Source organism: Emydura macquarii, unplaced genomic scaffold (genome assembly GCF_026122565.2).
Source record: "Emydura macquarii macquarii isolate MOO-44397 ecotype Brisbane River unplaced genomic scaffold, CSIRO-AGI_Emac_v2 contig_2448, whole genome shotgun sequence".
NCBI lineage: Eukaryota > Metazoa > Chordata > Testudines > Chelidae > Emydura > Emydura macquarii.
Window position 1 is genome coordinate 949272 of NW_027132585.1, and position 24653 is coordinate 973924.

General features: G+C 37.5%; 1 long non-coding RNA gene across 4 annotated transcripts; it reads right to left on the bottom strand.

Annotated features, from left to right (window-relative positions):
• Nucleotides 1-2204: 2204 nt before the first annotated feature.
• Nucleotides 2205-19970, bottom strand: LOC137162640 (uncharacterized). 4 transcript variants are annotated; one of them, XR_010922441.1, is made up of 2 exons: nucleotides 19767-19970; nucleotides 2205-3968 (listed from the first exon to the last, which is right to left on the bottom strand). It is a non-coding gene; the product is annotated as an uncharacterized lncRNA (long non-coding RNA). The 4 variants fall into 4 exon arrangements; XR_010922440.1 differs by lacking the exon at nucleotides 19767-19970 and adding an exon at nucleotides 18085-18171; XR_010922443.1 differs by lacking the exon at nucleotides 19767-19970 and adding an exon at nucleotides 9846-9908.
• Between the last annotated feature and the right edge of the window lie 4683 nt (nucleotides 19971-24653).

Here is a 24653-nt window from a genome sequence, read left to right on the forward strand (position 1 = left end):
TCTCTCCCTGGCAACATGGCTTCTGGAAGAGCTGTGCTATCTTGAAAGACTCCAAATATGGGTGTACAACACTGGCAGCCACAACAAGAATCAGCTAGTGCTGATACATTTTCAAGTAACACTAACAAACATTTGGCTTTAAAACTGGAAATCTGCAGGGCCTGAAATGGGGTGTATCAGAATGAGCTGCTGCCCCCCCAGTTTCCTGACCCATAGTGCTCCAATAGAAGGGTCCACATTGGGTTGTAGGGATGTGGGGCGCATGCAATGGAGCCAGTAGTCTCCCTAGTCTTGGTGATGAATGCCTGTATTTACTCCGCTCTTCCTAAAGGAGCAGAGGAAAGAATATTGCCGAAGGTCTTTAGCTTCTTGTGCTGTTTTTGCAGCAGCAGTTAATAAGCACAACCCCAGTACTGTGCTGATAGCAACTGATGATGCCACTGAATAAAAAAAGATGCTCTTGGCACGATACGCTGCTAAATAACTTGAAGCGGTTCTAAAAAAAAAAACCCAACAGAGTCAGTCATATTAATTTCAGCTTTCATTTCAGTCAGAAAAAATATCAATGCTTGCCAAAAAGAAAAATAAGGGAGCCACTGGAAAAGGAGCCAATGATTTTCAGGCATTTAAGAAGGTACAGAAAACAGTGAGGGAAAGTGACCACCATACCTAATTATTTTGACAGTTCCTTTTAACCAATGGTAATGTTATGGGAACTAACACTGTATCTGTAATGGGCACTAACACTCATGCCGGTGGTAATCTTACTGGATATGTCTGAGCAAATGGGTACGTAATATCCCCTCCTTTTTTGGAAGAGAGAGGGCAGAAAGCATAGAAATGTTAACTGAGTTTAACTAATGGTGACCAAAACAGTGATGTGGGAAATGTACCTGATGGGAGACATAATAAGCTGTTGTTCCAGGAGACAATTAATAGCCATCCCTGAGTACTGAAAGATAGAGGATCAGGGCACAAGGAACAATACACACACATAAACCCCTATGCTCTCCCTGGGTAAGAGACAGTCCCCGTCCTTGTTCACAGTGAGTTCAAAAATTTCTCAAGTACTGGCCTTTCAGAAAGAAGGGAACATAATCCTACCTTCTTCTGCACCACCTAGCAAGACGGGTCTCATGCACAGAAATATACACTGTGCCCTGTAAACTGTGTAGCAGAGACTTCTCTAGTCCATGTTCCTGCTGAATGCTGGCAGGAAATGTATCTGCCTCAGGCACAATGGCCAACATTTTCAAAGGAAAGTGACTATAAATTGTGATTTAGGTTTCTGAATAGAGTCATGATTTTTTGAGGATATGAACATTGACATGTCCCATTGGTATCAATGTGAGCCTCAGGTGCTCAGAGCTTTTGGCAATCAGCCCCAATCTTTAGATGTCTAACTGTGGGATTGTTGCCTAATTTTAGGTATCCCTATTTGAAAAATTAGTCAGTGCTTCTGGGAGCTCCCACTGGAGCACTGTGATTTTCGCTCGCTGTTGTGTGGTTCTGCGCTTCAAAACACATAGCCTAGATTTTATTGCTCCTGAAAAGACCCTCATGAGATAATGTACACTGGCTAAAACACACTCTAAGCAGGCCCAGATTGAAGGAATAGAACAGTTAAGGACAGACACATGAAAACTGAAGGATGAAGGAGGATTTTCTGAATAAAGATTTGTTTATTAGCATGTTACAGCTGTTGCAATCTTTGTCATTCAATAATCACGATCAGCTGTGACTAGTCAACGTAATTTTAAAGCTCATTCAATTTCTAGATGTTATAGACTGCCTTCCAGGGGCCCACCACACTCCTGTGACCCAGCTTTCCTGACTGGAGTCAAGCTCAAGTGCTCTGCTCCACAACTATCTCCAAAATGCTGGGCTTCCTCCCTTTCTAAATTCTGCCTACAGCATACATATGGCTGGAAAGAGCTAATTAAATAGGGTTGACTAGCCCACAGCTTCTTAGTCTTTAAATGGGCAGGCTAGCCTGTTACACCAGAGGAAAGAGAAAACATGCATTTTCAGTGTGAGTGGCTTTTGAGATTAAAGATAAGGAAAAAACAAAGAACAAATACAAGCCTCACTGAAGAAGCACAATCTGTTGCTCTCTGTTTTAACAGCCATGTTGAATTGACTCTCAGCATTATCCTCCCAGCAGACAGATGGGGAAATTGGATTGCTGAAAGTGTCCATGTATGTCTATGCCACATCTTGCACCATCACGTACATTACTTCAATAAATTCTTCTAATCAATACTGTTATGTATTATATGTATTTCAGTAGCGTTCAGAGGCTCAAAGTTGTGATTAGTGCCTAATTGTGCTGAGAGTTCTACAGACAAAGTAAGAGAGTCTCTTTCCCACATAGATTATTTATTAACCAGTTAAAATAGGGGAAAATATGCAAGAATACTAAGCTTTCACGTGTTTTATTCACCAGTTACGTTGGTAATTATTTTGTTACACTAAAAAACATGTTTTCAGTTGTTCTTACAACCCAATCGGAATTAGTTAGGATGGAACAAGTTTGTTCTTAAGCTCAGGAAATGAATTACACACACAAACACACACACAAAAATCAATGCTTTGCAATTCTTACTTTTGTTACAATAGACTCTTGAACATGTCTGGCTTCTTTTTTCAAAATTCAGCCTTTACATCCTCAGATTGTTTCCTGTTCTCATTGTAGTTTACTAATAACACAATCCTGCTACCATTGGAAACAACTGGAAAACTCCCTTTGACGTCTAAGAAAATAGAATTGGATCCTGTATGCCACATAAGGTACAATAGATGATACAGAATTTTCATCTTTTTAATTCATTTTTTCCCCTGGTAGTAGTTTAGCAAACATTTTGCCTTATGCAAGACAGGTACTAAAATGAAAAGGAGGAAGAAGGTTCTTATATATACAATGACACAATTATGGCAAACATATCAGCTGATACAGAAAATAAAATGTAAAAATAATCTCCTCACTCCTTCAAAAGGTCTTCCTAGCACTCAGTGTTGTTGGAGATATATGTGTGGCTTTCAATTTCTTAGAGGAAGCTGGGGAAAAAGAACATAATGTATATTAATTTACACCTAATAGGCTGGCACAAGGAAAGCAAGAGTTTTTTAAAAATTGCATTTTAAAATTCTTCAGGAAGTTGTTTGGGCTTTGATGCTCACAGTAATAAAAGATTAGCTAATGGAACAGGCCAAAATTGTTTCTTTTTTATTAAATCAGTGACAAAAAGGAAGATTGCAACTTTTTGTGGCGAGATGATCTGTTATATACACACACATTTGAGAGTAATCTGTACTCCAGACTTGTATTAAAGGAGAAACAGAACAGCAGAACAGGCTTGTATATATTAACTGGTTGACAGTTTTATTTAGATTAGAATTTTTTTTTTTACCCCTGTGTATGTTCTGATTGTGACCTCCAACCTATGGAAAGGGGGATATTGAACCAATTCAACAGGTTTCCAATGCTTCCTAGGGAGCTTATTGAAAATACTCCAGTTCACAAGTGGCCAAACCTCAGTGGATCTGCTGAGCACTTGCTGGAATTGGGTGGGCAGATGAGCCATGCTATGTGGCATAGTCTTCTCTGAAACAGTAGGTACAGTAAATTCCTTCCTTACAATCTTAGCAGAAGGAGTAGCTGCTTTGGGCCATCCACTCCTCACAGAAGGGGAATTCTCAAGCTGTGGCATAGCACCTTCAGATGAGGAGGAAAGTGTGGCAATGCATATACAAGTCTGAGACTTCCTTTCTTCATGGATCCATGTGGTTTGGAGGTCATATCTTCTGCTTTCTCCTCTGACATTGAAGGTCATCATCCTGAATGAAGGATTTGGAGGAAATTTTGCAAGGTAAGCCGTGTACAGTTTCCTGAATCTTCTCTCCTTTAACAAAAGTGATATTTCATAAATCCTGAAGTCTTAAATATGGTGGTATCATAGTGGATTTCCCTGCAATCAGAGGACAAGAAAAAAGTTAAGAAGGGCAATGGACTGATCTCAACTTTTCTCCTTCTTCCAAAGATGGTTTCCCAGACTGCAGGGCTGTTTTGGTCTACTGCCACCCCTCATCTGGACCTCTCATTTCATCTAAACTCCAAGAAGGGACTCCTGAAAATAGTTAATTTCATACGAAAACTCCTAACTGCGTCTCCTTAAATTATGATAACTAATCCCTCTCTCTTTTTATTCTCTCAGTGTTGCAAACATTTAAAATATTTTGAGCTAGAAGGACACTAATGCAATAACTGTGATTAATATCGCTGGAAGATCATAGACCTTGAGGTGGGATTTTCAAAAACACTCAAGCATTGGCCTCTGTTCCCATTAAGTCAAGTAAGCGTCACTATTGTTTTTAGTGGAAACAGAGCTATGACAACACTCAAAACTTTTGAGAACGTGCACGGTATATATTTAATGATTATAAAGACAAGATGGGGCTATATATTAAGTCCTATTAGTTTAGTTTAACTTCTGTTTTGGCCTCCAATTTACCCTCCTTTTAAGAGCAATTGCAAGGCTTTCTAAAACAGGAGTTAGAAACACTTTTCTTCTGACTAAACTTGTGAAAAATAAAATAATCAACAAAAACCCTGTGAGTTGATTCTGTGAGTTATTGAATACCCTTTGCTGGCATAAACATCAATGAGAGTTATCAACACTCAATACCTGCTAGACTGAGCCCCAACCAATGGAGGTATGAAAGACTGCCTGAGAAAAGTTAGGAATTTCAATCTGATATGCAGTATTTATTAAAACAAACAACCCACACTCCCTTCATGTTGCATAATCTTGCAAGCATGCTCCTGCTCCACTTCATTACACAATAGTGAACAGTGACAATTCGTTCGTTGGTCAGACACCTTATAAAATACTTTTATCTCTGATATCTTGCTTAAACATTGAATAATTTGTTGTTTTTTATTCACTTAGTCTCCTAAAAGTGAATCACTTCATATTTAAATATGTACAGCAACATTTTTTATTAGTAGTTCAATTCAATTATTTGGAAGGCATGTCCAAAAAAAAAAAAAAAAAATCAAGTGTTCCTATAAAGCAGAAGTTTAGTGACTGTTCTTGAAACGGGTATGGAACAGTAGGTGGCTGTTATTGGCAGATCTCTACTAATAAGGCACAAATGATTTTTAGCTAAACAGCATTCCAAATCACAAGTTTATTTCTTGAAGAGATCATAGAGACAGGTTTTAGAGATGGAAAACATCCATAGGTCAACTTAGTACTCTACCAGTGAAGAATTGTTCCCAACACTTGTTCTAGCTGAAAATGTCTCCAGGGATGGGACTGCCTTACCTCAAGAAGAGGGTTCTTTTCACAGTATTTTGTTGCATTTTAGCCATCCAAACTTAATAACTTAAATCAGCATTTATTATTATTTCTTGTGCAGTACTGACTATAGGCACCAACTGAGAGTGAAGCCCCATTGGCTTGGGTTCCGTACACACACACAAATTAGAAGACAACCTTACCCGACAGCTCACACAATCTAAATGAATAAAATAAAGGGTGGAAAAACAGAAGTACTTTCATATCAATTTGTATATATGGGAAATCAAAACAAGAGAAATTAAGAGACTTGTCTAAGGTGTCACAAACCAGGACGTTGGTAGTCAGGCGGAGTAGTCAAAACAGCGACAATCAGGCCAGGAACGGCACTGAAGGTCAAAGCTGGAGTCAGGAACCAAGCAGTGTTGGAGCAAACTGGTGCAAGGCTGGCACAAAAGAGATTACAGCTGCAAACATAGGCACTGGGCAGCCAGAAATCATTTGTTGCTTTTGGGTTTAAGAACAGATTTTCTGACTTTCTTGGCCAATCAGATGGAGTGGTCAATCAGGTGGCCCTGCTGTGGGCTCAACAGTGCTCAAAGGCTGCCCAGAGACTGAGCAGGCACAGCTGCAAATTCTTTCTGACACAAGATCACAGGGTAAGTCTCTGGGGGAAGTAGCAATTCATCTGCTATCTCCTGAGTCCATCTAATACCCTAATCTAATCCCCACTGTCCTCCATTCTAGTTGTTGGAATGGAGATTCAGCTCAATATCATGGTCTTTTAAAAAATGGTGTTTCATAATATACATAATTTATACATACTATAGAGCCTGTTCCATCTAATGTTAGGTTGCTAACTCCACTGCAGTCCTTTGGCTTGCTTGTTCAAACTATTAATTAGTCTGTATTCTAAGGAGAAAATATACTCATGCCCATATTTAGGAACCACCTTGTGTCAGAAAGTACTAGGGGAAGTGTTGAATGTCATATTTGATATTATAAAAAATACCACTACCATTAATATCTTAGTTCTTCATAAAACAAAAGACTTTATAACTGATAATTATCAGGTCTGATTTGTTAATGCTGCATGCATGTGATAATGTGGAGATATTCTACACTGGACCAGAGTAGGAAGACGTATATGGACTCTTCTGGAGATAGGTACTCACTTGTTAAAACCTACTGCTAATATCAAGCCAGGTGGGACGGCCACCCAGATGGACTATATAAAAGGGAGGAAGCATGCTGTGCAGGGAACTGTCCTGACAGAGAAATTGAGGCCTGAGGCAAAGGGAACCTAGTGCTTGAGCTGAGCAGTCAAGCTTGGGATGAAATCTTGACTGGATTTTATGTTGTTTTATTGTTCATTAGTTTACTGGTAAAGTAGGACCACAGAAGGGAGATCAATTTTGACCCTACCATAGGACATGTGGATTTTTGTCTTGGATCAAATAGGAGAATCACTTGCTCATAGTACTGTACTGGCAGCCAAAGTTAGATCACTCCAAACCGAAATTGTCTCCAATCCCTAACAAGTGTGTGGTTCAATTTAAGTATTTAATTCCAATAGAAAAAATCTTAATCAAAAGTTATGTAGAGGTTGTATAGTGAGTTTTACTCACTTTCTATTTTCCATTTCTGTTTTGTTGTGGGTTTTTTTTGTATGGATGCTTGTTTTTTGTTATGTATACCTTAGAATACCTAGGGAAGAAGTGGATTCTCCAGGTATTGAAATCTTCAACTCAAAACTGGTTGGATTTCTGGATGAAGTTTTAGTCAAACACAAGTTAGTGGGCTCAATACAGGAGTAACTATGTGGAATTCTATGGCCTGTGTTATACAGGATTCCAAACGAGATGATCTGAGTTCCCTTCTGGTCTTAAGAATCTATGTGAATGTGTCTCCATTTTTGGTTTGGAAAGAGGTAGTGAGAGTATACCACTCCCTCGTTTGGCCTCTCCTGTTTTAGATCAGATTAAAGGAATAATTATTTCTACTTACTAAGTGTTTTATGATGGTCTTAATTTGATCTTTCATTGCTCTTTGTCAGTGTGCACATAAAATTTCTCCTCTTTAGGAGGCTCTAACAAGGTTTCACATCTCATCAATCCAGTGTTGAGCAGAAAACACTACAAGGCTAATGTGGGGTTTTTCCATTAGTTTCTCCAGAAGTTAAGATTTTATTTAATAAAAAGTAAATTTTTAGCTCTTCTGGTTGTGCAGAACATCTTCCAAATGTGACTCAAATATAATGCAAGGCAGATTCCATGGACCAGATCCTCAACCTATGTTAATGGGCTTTGCTGCGCAAAAGGATTCAAATGGATAAATTAAAAGAAGTCTATTCCTGACATTGCAGAATGATCCTTGCAACTGTACAGGGGTGAACAATCTCAAGCCCGAGTGCTAGCCTCAAAATGTAACAGGACTGTACACAGGTGAGTTCTTCTTAGGTTGGGGAAGCAACTTCCCCCTCTTTGACATTCAGTTGATTCACAGCAGCGGAGGTGTCCCATGACTGCTACTTTAATGTCTGGGCAGGAATACCTTCACCTCTGTTGTGCCAGTCATTACACAAAGAAAAAAACTGGTAGCTGACTATGCTCTTACATTACTGCTGCACAGCATCATGAAGGGACCCACTATGGAGACAGGATCTCTGTTCAGTGCATAGAATTTCTAAATCGTATGCAATGGAACCACACTTGTTCTTCTGTGAGGGGGCCATCCATGACGGAAGAAATAGCAAAATTTGCTATCAGTTGTGAGGGCTGGAAATAAAAGCTTAGATTCTGGTCAAGGAGTGGATACTGAGGGAAACTGCACCTAGTACAAGAGGTCCCTCAGCAGGATTGGGGCTTTTGAGTATTACTGTGATATGTAGACTTGGTACTACCACTACCAATAGATTTTCAGAATACAAAAGAGCCTATCAAAAATCATGTTTTATCTCTTGCTGAGTATCAGGCAGTGATTTTGGTGATGCTGGACCACTTGGCAACTGTGTATAGGAAATTGTGTATCAATGATTAAGGAGTAAAGCTGGAAAAATATTTTTTGGCAAACAACAAGTTTGTCCCCAAAATGTCATTTTTAGGAAACTGAAACTATTTATGAATTTTGGTTGAGCTTGGGGAATAGTTTTGGCCCCCCAAAAAATTCAGAAATGTCAAATGTTTTATTTTGACATTTTCAGAATGAACCATTTCATTTCAAACTGATATTTTTTAAATTAGGTGTCAATTCAAAATGACATTAAAATATTTTGTTTGACCTAAATGATTTTTTTTTTTCTGGTTTTTCATTTTGAAGAGAAAAACTGAGGCTGGGAAATCAGTTTCCATTAGAAACTTAATTTTTTTAGTTTCTCTATTCAGTCACTGAATCAAAATATCAATTCCTCACTCAGCTTTGTGAAGGATATAATATGTATCATTTCTAAATGTTCATTCACCCTCCCATGTGTATGAAGAATCTTAGGAAAAAACATTTATAAATAGAGGCAGAATTAGGTAAAATTTTCACAACAAAATGCTATTTAATCAAAATCTGCTTGGTTTTGAGCTTATGAAATATTCATGAAGTGTGAATTCTCTTTGAGGTAGCAGCTTGAAGGGCTTCACACTCAAGGGTGGTGTGCCCTAGAGCTTCAGGACACTACTGAGGCAAGAATAGCACAGCTATCATCAGATATAATTTCTCGACACCTCTGGTGTGTCTGTCAGCAGAGAACCCTTCTGCATTAGCAGCTCAACAGGGATTGGCGGTCAGCATTAACCATCACAAATAGCTGTGCTTTATCCAAGCTGCCCTCTGTCTAGTGCTTAATCGGAATGGGAGTTTAATTCCACAGGTGCAGTTATGACTGACAGGCAGCTTTGCCTGTTCACAGGGAACACGAAGAGCCTCACAGGCTCTCTCTGGAGTGCTTCATGAGTGACAGTAATAGTGGGAAATAATCAAGAAGCAAAAGTAAGACAAAGGCCACTTTAGAGAGTTGATCTTCCTCGCCTCACCTCTTTGAGGTTTCTGATGAATTCTAAACTAAAGAACTCAATATCTCTCTGGAACGTTAGTGGAGAGAGAACTATGACAGCAATATGTACAACTGTCCTAAACCCTGTTAACAGTCCCCTACAGAACTAATTTCTCCAATATGTCTAAAACATACAAAAAAACCCACGCTCCATAGTCCAATCTGCATTAAGGATTAGACATATGGGAATTTTTCTTCTCTCAAAAGTTCCTCAATATTTCTGGTGTTTGGGAAAAATGTTAAAACTAAAGATTTCTTGTAACCAATTGAAGAGTTTTAATAAACAACAATAGCAAAATGTCATTTAAACAATACAGGGTATGTCTACACAGCAGCTGGGATGTAGACACACATCCCAACATGGACAGACATACAAACAATATCTCTGCTCAAGCTAGGATACTAACAATAGCAATATGCTAGAGTGTCAGCTCAGCCTAGCCACCTGACTACACTCCCACCCAACCCCGTAGGTATGTACTTTGACGGCTAGGTAGACATACCCACAGTGATGGAAGAATATCCATAGTAACCAAAGCCTTGTGCTTCAGTTCACTTCCCCTTCCTCTGGGTGACTTATGTATCCTGCCACTGGCTTGGGTGTTTTTTCTTCTTCCTTCTGGATAGGCTGATGGTGAAAGTTCTGTTTTCATGTCCTTGCCTGTGGAGGAAAGGTTTATCCACTTGCTTGATATGTAACTATGGAAGCTAGCCCTACATCTCTCTCCCTCTCATTATCACTTTCCCTGGCCTTGCTTCTCTCCTAACATTTCATTGAGAGGGAGTTTGGTGCCCCAGTTACTTGTTCATAATAGCAACACTGCCATCCCTGGTACCCAGCCAATCCATAGCCAGGGACAAGGTCCCATCTCTCCCACATCTGGCAGCAGCCCTTTTGTATACCAATGTGTATATAATGTTATTCCTGGGGGTATAAGAACATGTATCCAGTTACTTAAGCGGGAGGTTGGGCTTATGGTCAGGACATTAACTGTAGACATAGGTTCAATTCCCCGCTGTATCAGACTTCGTATGTGAACTCAGGCAAATGATTTAGTCTTTTTGTGCCTCAGCTTCCTATGTATTAAATGAGGATAATAGAACTTCCCTACTTCGCAGAGGTGATATGAAGAAAAATACATTAAAGGTTGTGAGGTGCTCAGATAACACAATAATTAGAGCCATATAAGCACCTCAGATAAACAGCCTAGCATAGGAATGGCTTGCAAATAAGATTATAAAATGCTATAGCAATGACTAGGACTGTATTAAGACTGAATGGACCACATGTAAACTAGACATTTCTAAAAATCTTAACAGACTGGAGTGAACAGAAAGTTTGTGCAGTAAATAAAAGAGCTGAACTTTTTCTCCTGACGCCTGTCATGAGCGCTTACTAAATATTACAGCTGAGTTTATGTATTTCTTCACAGTATTCCTGTCTTCTAAGTTAATTTTTAAACTTATGTTAATCATGAAAATCACCTGAACAGTGTTCTACTATTAAAAGCTATCTATCCTTCCACTGGAATCTATCTAATCTCATATGTGTATATATATATATATATATATATATATATATATATATATATATGGCAAATTTGGTGCGAGTTTTAACTATATTAATAGAATATTATCAGTAAAAATGGTGCTCTCTTTTCACTTTTATAGCTCCTCCCCTACTGTTAGCGGTTCCACAAGAAGCCTCTGAAATAATATCCCTAAGAAATAATTGGCACTACTATATATATATATATATATATATATATATATATATATATATATATATATATATAAAATAGAGTAAGGATATTAAAAAAGGAACAATCCTAAAATAAAGATATTCCTGAGTGCACAAAGGCAGCTGCTGTATTGATGCTTGCAATCAATTACTGTACTATAAGGCATTCATTCCTCTAGAAGAACCTATTATTTTGAAACATAATGCAAAGTCACAGCAGGTATCATACTGGTGGGCTGTGCATATTATATCTCAGCCAGACTGCAGACAGTATTAGACAAACCAGACTCGGTGTGTATTCTATAACAAAGTCAACAATCCCTATATATCACTTCAAACCGTTTTACTGGATTTCATTGTCAGGAACATGACATTCATTACTAGGGACTAAACCCTTCATTAAACAGTTTGACAAAGTCTTTAAAGTAATACACCAGTATAAACATAAGAAGTGGAATTAACTTCTGATGGTGAGCTTTAAAAAGGAATTTATATATTATATATACATACAGAGAGAGAAAGAGAGAGAGAGAATACGCACATACGTTTGCTACATCATAGAAACTCACTAATCTGAATTTTATTAATCTGGACACTTTATAATCCACAAAAAATGCCAATCTCTCCCCATCTTTCAGCAGAGATATGCAGATGGTGTTGTGAGGTCCCATATTAGTAAAATTCCCTTATTTTTACAAAATATACTATGGCACACATACTAGTGTACTATGAAGTATTAGCACAGGTAATTGAAACTAAAATATCATTGACAAATTAAATGATGAACAAAGTGCATTTTGTAACACCTGCCTGATTTTGTATGTGTACATGTACTCAGTAATTTTCAGATTAGACCCTGATCCTGCAATGGTGTAAAGTTAAGCAGATACATAACTTTCGATATTGGGGATTTAAATAATTCAGTGAGTTTCACAGTCATTGGTCCAAATTAATAAGCTTCTATGCTACATGGGTATGTATATGAATAGAAAATGACACAAAGTTGCGCACATGTAAGACGATGAAGTCATTAATTACATGATCAGACAGTATTATTTCTCAATTAATACATCATATCATACAAGATGGATATATAAATTGATTAACCACGTGATAAATTATATTTTTCAGGGTCCAGTATTTGCTTCGCCTACATTCTGCTCACAAATCTATCTCCAACAAAAAAAACCTACAGAAAACTGCTTCATCATCATATAAGAAATTTCCTTCCAAAATTATGCTAATGTAGAGTAATATAGGCATCACTAGCCCCTCATCAAGATTAGTGGAATGATATCATATAAAATCCCTTAGGGCTATAAATTTCCAGTGAGACTTAAAACAGTTGCTGGAAGGTTCCAAGTATCGGTCTTAAAATTCCCACAATATTACAAACAGAAACGCTGTTTTAGATAATTGTAAAAGTTTCTAAAATGTAGTAGTTATAATTTTCCTTTCCCTCTGTTTGTTGTTTGGCTGTGTAAGCATAGAATAGTGTTGTTAGTAAAAATTTTGAATTGGTAAATGTAGTAGTCATCTGTGAAATGAGCTGTGCATACTCTGCTTGACATAAGCAGACCCATGTTTTGTTGCCTGAAATAAATGAACTCCATTTGTAGCAAATGTTATTTTTAGTGTTCTTTGGAACTCTTTTTAAGTTTGTATTTTCTTTTGAACTCTTTTAAAGTTTGTATTAATTAGCTTGTTCCTGAGGATTGAATGAGGTATGTGTGTGTGATAAAAGAGTAAAGAAGAACTGGCCCTAAATCTTCATGGCCATAAAAAGGGAAAGAAGATATACCATCCGGATGACCTTAACAACCCAGCTGGCCAAAGAATGGGACAGAGATAACACCAAAGTACAGGAGGATTCACCCCAAGGTCAGGAACAAGACAAAGCTTGAGAGCTAATGTGGAAGTAGTCATACTTGCAACACAAAGAGTGATTAACAACCCCACCACCTATGAAAGCAGCATGATACAGCAAGATCCATAGACCCAAATGGGAACTGAGCACTATAAAGATGGGGTGAAAGATGAGGATTTTGGGTTCATTCTGCAAACATCCAGGAGCATCGGTTCATGACCGACAGAGGCCGTCTCCTTCTTGTGCTCAGTCTAGCTGGCCAGTAAATTGACATGAGCAACACATAGGTTGGTAATTATACTCCACCTGCAGAACTTTTTGGGTGTGCCTGTGTGAGTGTGTGTGTGAGTATGAGAATGTGCTAGCCTTTTGAAATTTCTGTATTCACAATAAATGCGGCATATTGCCTTATCCCCCGAATAATATCCTGCTAGTCTTTTCTTTTATAAGTATAACAGCTGGACAGTGGTAGTCAGATCTCAGAAGTAGAAGGATTAGAAAAATAGTATCAATAAAATTGTTAAAGCTCTTTAAATTGTTACTATCGTTTATCTCTGAAAAATGTGGTGTGTACAGAATACATAATGATGTGGCCTGGTTTAAAGGATTTATTGGCATGCATTTGGGATGACCTACATCATTTTGTCATGATTTCATTACTTGTGAGTAATTTGGTCTTCCCAAACTCATGGCCATAACAATTTTATAGCATACTACTCCATTACGTCTCAATTAGTAAGATATATGGGCTTCATTCCGGGCTGCCCGTGTAAACTGAGCACTGCAGGTGCAGTTCCACAGGTAATTCTGATGCAACTGGCTATATTGTTCCATTCTGACTGTCTAGAAGGTTGTATACCAGGAATGCAGGCAGGAGCTCCTTTGGCTAACAGGAGCCACAGATGTGGCTTTTGTGGGCACATCTTCATTCCCTTGTTTATTTTTTGATCTCAGTAGTAGCTGCTGCCCACAGAAATAAACCCAGACATGACCTTGTCCCTGCTACTGGGGAAATCTGGAGAGCACCACAAGAACAATACAGCTGGGCTGTAAAGGAAAATAGGTATAAGCAGTTCCTAAAGCTATTACTGAATACGTCACACCACACACACATTAAAGTTCTGCATGAATGCAATGCTTTCATAACAGCCTACCAAAACCCTTTGTAATTCCTAACAAACAGCTGCTGGATCTTAAGAGGCTCTACCTTACTAGCCAACCATGTTTTTACTGCTTTTTTCTTTTCTACCATGATTTCTCTCTATGAGAACTCATTTTCTTGTCAACTTAAAATAGCCAATATTTTAGGGAGTAATGGAGGGATAAGCGGGGAATTTAGTTCATTTTTTGTGTTACCTAGTTATTTTGTAAGTTATGGGGTTGATGTCCCTCTTTTTTTGTAATGTATTATATTTGTAAATATTTGGCATTTGGCAGAGACACCCAGGATATTCAGATATGCACCTCCTGTGATTTTAATATATCTAATCACATTAAGTAATATTAATAGAATAACTCTGGGATGTGGGAAATGTCAGTCTCCATTATATAGCAGAGTTGAATCTGTGTTTTTTTTCTCTGATGTGAGCAGTTTTTGGGTGAGCAGAAAAATAACCTAGGCCTGCCTAAGTGGAGGTGGCCAGAACTCTGTGAGGAAGGAAGGAATAGATGGAGGAAATTAAGAAAGAAGAAGGAACCTGTGTAGGTTGCAGATGCAGGTAACTGAACTGAACTGACTATACATCTACTCATGCATCACTCTAATGGTTTATGTTACTAGAACCCCTTGATGGAATTATAGTCTTGTATTTCACAGCTGATTATTACTTATTGTATACAGTATGTAAAACAGTCATTGTACAAACTTGAAGTATAAACATGTTTAAGTGAAATAGCCTGACATACCTGCTTATATGAATGATACAGTGTAAAATCTCTTTCAAATGAATATCTGAAAACCGAATAAGCCAACTTAAAAATGAGAATGTGTGTGTGTGTGTGTGTGTGTGTGTGTGTGTGTGTGTGTGTGTCTAGCTAAATAATATCAAACAGTCATTCATTTAGCACATTTCCACTCTCTTCCTAATAGCATATAACTATTTGGCACGTCTGCATAAAATCCCTTTCTCCCTCATGCCCAACCATGTCATGCATGCTTAAACAAATTAACTCTAAGTATAAAAAGAGATCATTTTATTATAGATTAAAGAAAAATGTTAAACTATAAATTAAATCTGTCTTCCCGGACCAGTAATGTCTATCCAGAGCCAAATGCCCATGGATTGCTTTGGTTTTCATTCTACTGCAAGCCATTCACATTCTTCCAAATTCATTTTCAGAATCTAAGTAGGTCAACTATATCCAAGACACACTGAAGACTGTCACCTAAATGCTTTGGAAATTAAATGGTACAGCCCTGTGAGTCTGACACAAAAGACACATTTTTTTTAAAAGTGGGAGTTGCTTCCTTATGAGAATTTCTTTGCGGTGTTTAAAGTGAGTGTTTAAGGTGAAAGTATTTGTGATTCCTAAGCTTTTCAGCATCCCTTTTGCTCAGAAGATGTTCCCAGGTGTTCTGAAAGGTCTTTTTTATGCCTCATCTCTTCTTACACTATTGAATTTGGTGAATTTATCTAGTTTAAAGTTCATGTTTTATATATCTACCTCTCATAGCAGTAGCAACATTGGGAAATTTTAAGAAAAGAGGAAATAGAATAATGTATTGTTTTTAGTATGACATCTCTGGGATGCACACGTTTAAGTTATGTCATACTCTTCAATGTTCTATGCATTGTATAATTATTGCAATTCTTAAAATATTTTTAAATAAAAAGGTAATGTGAGGGGGAAAAAATCTGTTTTCAAAGATTTAGAGCTGTTACATAAAAGTTCCCACTTCGACAAATCTGGTCAAGATTCCACAGTTCAGGGTCAGAGCTCTGAGTTACAACAACATAGAAGTTATACTATGTTATACTACACTACACACTGTGCTCTACTGTCTCAGTAGTCCTGTTCAACAGAAACTTCAGCCTCTCATAAAAGCCACGCCAACCGTATCTACAATCACGCATAGGGTCCTCAGCTTAAATATATCTTCATCTCTTTTGTGTCCTCAGTAGACCAATTTACAATGGCTGAGAATGTAGCCCCTGTAATCTAACATTTGTGTATAAATATGTCCATATGTCTGCTATTAGGTTATAGGGGCTACATCTGAATATTAAAAATAGAAAGAAAAGTTATTACTATATTTATAGTCAAATTCATAGTTATACATTATTTTTACAGTAAATGTAATATATATAATGCTATATGCAAGGGGTCTTGTAGTTGCTGGAGGAAACATAACTTTAAATATCCTGCCTTTTGTGTATTTAATTTTTTAACTGCAGTCAACGTCAAGTATTTCTTTTCTTCTTTCAATTTTAAATTGTGCGATAAATATGTAAAAAAAACCTACTGATTCCCCTACTAGACACTTCTGATGTCAAAACTTTGCTGACAGGAGTTGTCAGTAACGAACTGTGATGAGAACACTCTTTCTGAAGAATTTAGAATAGATCATGGAGTATAGTTTCTGAACCAAACTTGTTTCTGAATTTATTGGAGTTTGGCACAATGCCATTTCTGTGCTTCTAGGAGGAAGGACCAAATCCAGGGAGATTATCATCTCTCTTTCAAGACTTCCACAGGAGAGAGAAGGAAAAAGCTCCTCATTGCAGGTAACTGAAGGGAAAGGAGGAAAGATTGACTTGACAAAAGAGACAGACCCTTGCTCAAAACCACCAAGATGAAGAGCTGAAATGGCTATTCCACCACTCCTCTATGTATTTCTTCAACATGTGCACTATTTTTTGTACCTACTTCTGCAGACATTTTTATAATGTCAGTTCTGGCTTTATGCATGCTCCTAAATATGTATAATTATATAATGTCGGTGCTGGCTTTGTGTATGTCCTGCACTTTCTGTAGTTTTTTTGTTGTTTTGTTTTGTTTCTTTTTTTGTTTCTTTTTTTTTTTTTTAACATTGGTGCCGGCTATAAGATACTTAACTGACCTTTAAGTAGATTAAGATATTTAAATGAACTTCAAAATACTTTCAGCTCAAGAGTGACTCTGATTAACACCAAAAAATTGGAATATTATAAAAAACCTATAGAACTAGAGTTCCAGTAATCTCTTGGCCAAGTTCTGATGCCCTTACTCACACTGAGTAGTACCTTGGTCGACAGGTAAATCCATTGAAGTTACCTGAATAAAAGTGGAAGAATCTGGTCATCTAGTGGTATTCACAATTCAAAAATATTTCCCTATCTTTGTAATAGGCTGACCTATGGATGTTTAAAAATCTGGATCCAGAGCACAGCAATATCCTTGCAATCAGAGAACATATAGACTGTTTCACTCTAAGGCCTACTGCAGTGTTAATCTTTCCAAAAGATACACAGAGAGGGACAGGAGGCATTCAGGCCCAGATCCTCAAAAGATATTTAGGTCTCTATGTCCTAGCGGGAATTACACACTTCAATGCCTTTGAGGATTTGTGTCTCAGACACTCTGGTGATGAAGGTGATATAAGAATCTATGTAGAATGGAATAGGCATAGAATCACAGAATATTAGGGTTGGGAGGGATCCAAGGAGGTCATCTAATCCAACACCCTGCCCAAAGCAGGACCAACCTCATCTAAATCATCCCAGCCAGGGCTTTGTCAAGCCGAACCCTAAAAACATCTAAAGATGGAGATTCCACCACCTCCCTAGGTAACCCATTCCAGTGCTTCACCACCCTTCTAGTGAAAAAGTTTTTCCTGATATCCAGCTTAGAAAGGCCTGGCCTTATGATCTGCTTTCTGCACAGATGACCATAGTTGCCCTACAGTGGGAGAGCACATACTGTACTTTTGCAAAAGGAATAGTAGTGGCCAGATTCCCTCCAGGCTCTCAGAGAAATTGTACCTGTTTCATGCACAATACCTATGGGACAGGCCACTGGAGTAGTCTGCCTGTCCTGTCCTGCCCAGTCTAGCCCAGCCCCTCCTCAAGAGCTGTGAACCACAACTTAGCCCACAATAAGCAGAAATTATATCATTAATGTCATAAAATACCAAAAGCCTGTGTACAAAACTCACCTTATGGACTTCAAATGTGTTCAAATATAGAGTTTGTCATGGTGTAAAACATTAATGTTCTGTATTATGAAATAACTTGAGAAAATTATGGGACTGGTTAATTACAAGCCCTCAATGATTTATATAATAAACTGCTAATAGATTAATTATTCATTCTGTTATGTTAATGGATTCTTTTATTGGATAATGGTGCCTTAATTGTGAATGGAACAATAATAATAAACCCACATCTTACTGGCAGGCATAAGGAGGGGAAATAACAAATAGAATAGGGGTCTGAGTGTTGCTGGTTGAGATAATTATGCAGCTGAGGTCAAGCAATCAGTTTTGAATTTAGGGGCTGCTTATCTACATTTTCTTCCTTTTATCAAGGAAGTTTTATCAGGGTTTGTTTATACATCAGGATCTTGTTTCTGGTTCTGTCTTTCAGAATGTTTAGGTGTGGAAAGGAAGGTGTGTGTGTGTGTGTGAGAGAGAGAGAGACACTCTCTCCATGCTATTTGTGCAGTTATTTGGTTGCTGTGAGTGGCAGAGAAAAAAGAATGAGTTTGGCAGAACAGTGGTCAACACAGGGGTCTATAATACTAGATTGACCTTCTAGTTTTCAAGAGATAGAGTGTGGTGTGGGGAGAATTCAGATGTAGGGTTTTTTGTTTTGTTTTTTGTTTTGTATCTGGGGGTTTTCCTGGTTGTATCTGTACTTTTTAGTCATTGTACTGATTTTTGTATTCAAATAAATGTGAACAGAGAGAGAAAATACAAAACTAAATTACATTACTACTAGAAAAATCTTACAAATCCCATTAAGATTTTAACACAAATTCTAGATTAGATATGTGAATATTTTTTTCTAAAGTAATTAGGATAAAATACAGTATTGTACAGGGAGATGGTTAAACTATATGGTCTCTTCCATTTCTGATTTTATTTTTCAAAATATGAGAAACACACTGTTTTGCAAATCCTGCATTCAATATAGTTATCCACTTTAATTAAATAGAACATATTTCAATTGTGCTGAAAGCAAGAAAGATGCTATTTCAGACATATGGGTATTTCAGAATTCAAGTGATATTTTCCATTTCCTTCTCTCTTCTTTTGCATAATATCTTCCATAGGGAATAGTTAAATCTGTGGATTTCTTCTAACATAGAGTATAGGTAACCCTAGTGATGGGGAAACAGACCATCTAACAGAACCATAATCTGAAATGTGTGTGCATGGGATTTGAGTGATATATATGTAATATTTACAGATAAAAACAATATTAAATTGGCATTAAGACTAAACATATATCAGTAATTTAAGGGTAAAAACAATACAGGGTTGTTGTAATTGTCCCCAAAACAAGTAAATGGATGAAATTATATTCCTGTGTTATAAAAGGGATCAGATTAAATTATCTGATGATCGCTTCAGGCTTCAAATCTAAAAATCTATGAAAAGTATCAGAAATCTAGGAGACTCAGAATTTAGGATAAACTTAAAAGAAATTCAAACATGCTAAGGTATGGAAATGCACAGTTATTTCATCTGCCCTACCCTAATTTTGTCCAGTAGTGATGTCATGCAATAATGATGCCATTATAATTAGTGCATAATAGGGTTTGTAATCCGAGATCAGATTAAACTGATTTTTTCTCCCAAATACTATCCACTAGTAATATCAAAATATAACTCACTGTAGCCTGCAAATCTGTGATCATCCCTCTCCTTTCTTACACGATCTGGTGTCAGTGAAATAGTTAATGATGTTGCCATTTATATTGTCATCACTGGGCATTTGGGAAGAACACTTTGTTGAGATGAATGGGGAAGTTCAGACTTCTCAGACTCATTGATGTAGGTAGGCTCTGTGCATTCTCAGATAGGCACCACTGTATCAGTTTACACTTGTTTCCGGTTCTCAAGATTTAGTCTGCAAACATTAGGGGATCGAGATTTACTTTTTTTTTTTTTTAAGAAAAAGGATTCTGATGAAAAAAGATAGTAGCCTAACAATAATTTAAAATAGTGCTGAGGCCCAGTTCCTCAAAGGCAGTGAGATACCTAGCTCTTATTTATTTCCCTTTCAGGATTTGGGCTTCAATCACCAAACCAGAGTGACCTAGCCCAATGTGAGCCCTGCCAGTCATCATCTACAGAATGCTTTAGCTAGCTACACCTGACAGTAAAATTACCTTTCAGCCATCTGTATATACTCTATTATACATTCTTTTTGTTTTGGGGTGCAGAATGAGAAGAGCTATTTATGGTAGATTTAGTAAAGCTACTCAGTCAGGAAAAAAAAAAAGATCTCTCTTTTACAATGAAATATTCTATCTTGCTTTTCATTCTCAAAGCATAATTGAGTTCCATGAGGGGTTTAGAACACCTTCATAGGATAATAAAAAATCACCCATGAGTAGATTAGACAGGAATGTTATTTATTGAAAAACCTGCTTCCTTTTGGAGATGCTGGAATGACCAAGCTCATGTTTGGAATATGTCTGTCCTTGTGGGACTTCAATATCCAAAAAAATAAACCTCTTCCTATTTCAGATATGAAAGTGTAAATACAATAGCACTGTATAAAAGACTTTAATATGTATCAAAGAAGTCAGTGTGATCTCATTTGTCCCTGCAAGTAAGGATATTTGTTTTTAAATAATGTCAATGAGAAAAAGATGCCGTGATTGAGGTTATTTCAAAGCAGCTGCAATTACATCTCTGGGTAATTTGATATCCATTGAAAATCAGTGGGAATTGGGCACCTGTAACAGAGTGGCTTGCCATCGGCTGGAAAGCCTGAGGCTAAGCCAATCTCTGATTACCGGATGAGCCTCTCCTGAAGGGAATCAGGTGCTTTAATATAAAAGACAGCAGGAAGCTGCAGTTTTGTGACTGGGGGGTGGTAAGGAAGCAAGGTTAAAGAGCTGAGTTCTAACTGGAGAGGGTTGGGAACTGCTAGCTTCAAGTAAAGCTTGTGATTTTGGACTTGATATGGATTATTTTTTAATTGAGAACTGAGTGTATTTAGTATTAAACCAGCCCTAAAAGCAGTGCTATAAACCACAATAAAGACATTCTGGATTGTTTAAGGGGCCCATAAGAAAGGGTATTACTATAGGAGAGGCACACCAGGGCACATAGGGTTGCTTAGGTAGCCACTGCTAGACTACCTGAATTCCTCATTCTCCTTTGAGAATTCCATCTTTGAACCCTGATTCAGCAAGCAGTTAATCTTGTGTTTAGCTGAATTGAGGCCTTGGTACTCATAATAGTGATTTGCTAGCACTAGATACTTAACAGGCATAATATTTGCAGGTGCTGCGTACTGATGTTTATACATGCTTATGCTAATCTACTTCACTAGTGACTGGAAAAGTCTATTCTATTCTAGTCTGGGCTTTTCCAAGTTTTTTAAAATAATTATAAACTATATGGTGATTCTGTAATATCAAATGTTCACTAGGTAACAGATTAAATGAGTCTTAATCTGTGGGCTAATGCAGTATGCTAGTGTATGAACCTACTGTTCTATGTATCTTTCAGCATTTTTTTGAAATTATAGCACATGGTTACTTACTGAGCCATTAGCATAACTCAAGCCTGAGGGGATTTCAGTTTAAAGCTTTTTTTTACTTCTCATGGTTCAGGTGTCATATAAACTACATGACCATAGTTGTTAGACTATGATGACCTCTAATGAGAATATCACTTTTTACTAATTAGAGTACATCTGCTAACTTGGCACAAATACAAAATATCTAGATATTTTTGAAATTACACTGTGTGACCCCATTGAAATCCAACTGCTGCTATCTAATAAAATACATCCATTAATGTGAGATTTTCTTTGCTGTGAAAACATTGGTTGCCCTTTAAGAATTAAGTTACTTCATAATGTCCTTTGCACTGAAGTACTTCATGCTATAAGGAGTTCATTGTGAACTCTAATAAATAAGAGTGCATCCCACAAAAGCACTTTAGTTTTGAGTGGTTTCCACGTGTTATCTTATTAGAAATTCAGGTCCTGTCTATCCTGTTTTTCCTGAAAGACTCTGTGGACAACTGCAGAACTAAAGGTGTGTGACAGGGGTGTTAAACTGAGTCTGTAGCAAATGCTTGAACACTCATAATTATGGTCCTTAAGCCAATGTATACATTTAGAAGTACATATTCCCTATATTCCATAAGAGTCTGTTTTCAAGATATTCACATTCTAATGCTTCCTTTCTTAATTACTGCTCCTTGTTACTAAAAAGAAGGTACAAAATAAGGCAAAATTACAAAACAAGTGTATGCTTATATCTTCAGGGTTTTTTTTTTTAATTCATTAGGGATTATAAAAAAGCAAATATGAAGTGCATTCACCTCTTGTGGAGCAAACTACCGCTAGCATAAGTAAGCACAATTCCTCTGGTTTCCATGGTTTGTGCTCATGTGGCACCTGCATAACCCAGTTGCGAATGTTGCCTTGTCAACAAAAGGAAGAACAGTCTGTATAAACAAAGAAAATGATGCAAAAGTTTTATTAACCAAAAATATTGAAAAGTCATTGAGAACATAAGAATGGGCATACTGGCTTTGGCCAATGGTCCATGTAGCCCAGTATCCTGTCTTCTGACAGTGACCACTGCCAGTTGCTTCAGAGGGAATAAACAGAACAGGGCAATTTTGAGTGATTTTCCCTTCCCCCTGTTTTCCAGTCCCAGCAACTGGCAGGCAGAGGCTTAGGGACATGCAGAGTAAGCAATTGTGTCCGATTCTCCATGAATTTATCAAATTCTCTTTTTGAACCCAGTTATAGTTTTGGCCTTCACAATATCCACTGGCAATGACGTGGATTAGAAGTCTTCCCACTCCTTTCATACTTGAGGCATATTTTGGGCGTCCATTCAGACTCTTTGGAGGACTTCCAATATTCCCATTTTAATCTTGTCTCCCAGGAGAGTTTGGCCTTGAGCTCTTCAACTTCTGTTGAGCTTCAGGATTTCATCACGTAAATTACTGACTGAAGGTTCATCCAAGAGTTGCTGCAATGTGTGAGGATGTCTCTTCAGGTTCTGCAACACCAGAAACAAACACTCCTATATCACAGGAAGGCTATAGTAAGGTCTTTGGGGCAGACACTCTTTCTGCTACATATCTATAGTGACTAATACAGTGGGGTCCTGGTCACCACAGCAATATGAATAATAATAAAAAAGGACATAGGCCCCACAACATAAAATAAATCTAAAATGTTTGAAGTTTTAGCTAAATTAAAATGACTCTTCCCCATTTCTGGTCATAAAAATTAACCCTATTCCCTATAAATGGGATTCACCAGACTTCAAAGACACCACGAGCTGGGATTTTTTTCATTGCTGTTAAAATCAAAGGATGCCAGATCCTTGGAGTTTTCCACAAATTACAGCAGACTTTCAAAGAGGATAAATATTTTTTTTCAAGAGTTATGTAGTGTAGTATTTTTGGCAGCTTTTATAAAATCAGGGTGGTGGTTGTTGCTCTTGCCTGAAGCCTGAGAAGCTTGAATTTTGCCCAATCAGCAGCAGGGGTGGGATTAAGGGAAGGGTTGTACCTTGGTAGATCATTAAAAAGCAGCAAGAGTCATACAAAATGCCAGCCCGCAGCAAATTAGTACAGTTTTGTACAGTGCCTTCCATAGTTGCATTGTTTCTAACATAGATTCCTCTGGTATACTGACTCTGTAGGCATATGGAGCAATTATGTATCCGTCAGCATCATACACTCAGCCTTGTTTTGCCATATTAGAAATTGACTGACTTTCACTAAGAGGAATATTGGTCAGGATTCTGAAGGCTGCCCCCCCTTTGACTACTGCCAGAGAATTATTGACCATTGTATCTCTAGCACTATAGCATTCCTATCATGTACTGCGGTGCAATGCCATTCTGTAATTTAAAATGCTAGGCTGTAATTCTAATTTCCCTTACACTATAAAACAAATAAAAACAACGAGAGTCCTGTAGCACTTTAAAGACTAACCAATTTAATTTCTGCAGGCATAAAGAAGTAGTTGTCACTGTTCACACATTCTCACCTCCTAATCAATGGTTGTGAATAGGCCTCAACTACTTTAACTGAATGGACTTTGCTTATACCTAACTTCCCCATTGTTGTTCCTTACCCTTAGATGTATATATATACCTCCTATCTGATTTCTATTCCTTACATCTGATGAAGTGGGTTACAGCCCATGAAAACTTATGCCTGCAGAAATTAAATTGGTTAGTCTTTAAAGTGCTACAGGACTCTCGTTGTTTTTGCTGTATACAGACTAACACGGCTCTGGAAGTTTCAATATAAAACAAATATAATTCAAGTAACTTCACACGCTTGGTTTACATTGATTTACATAGAGAATCAGGCCAGGGATATGGGATTTAACCCACAAACCTTTGGCCGGGAAGAAAAAGTGCTACAAATGAGGCATCTGGATATGAATTTCTGCTCTATTAGCTTTTTTTCTCAGAACTCTAGTTAGCCATCAGATTGTTCAGATATTGCTGTCCGTTTCGTAATTCAGCAATAAGATACAATAGGCGATGCATTTCTAGGTG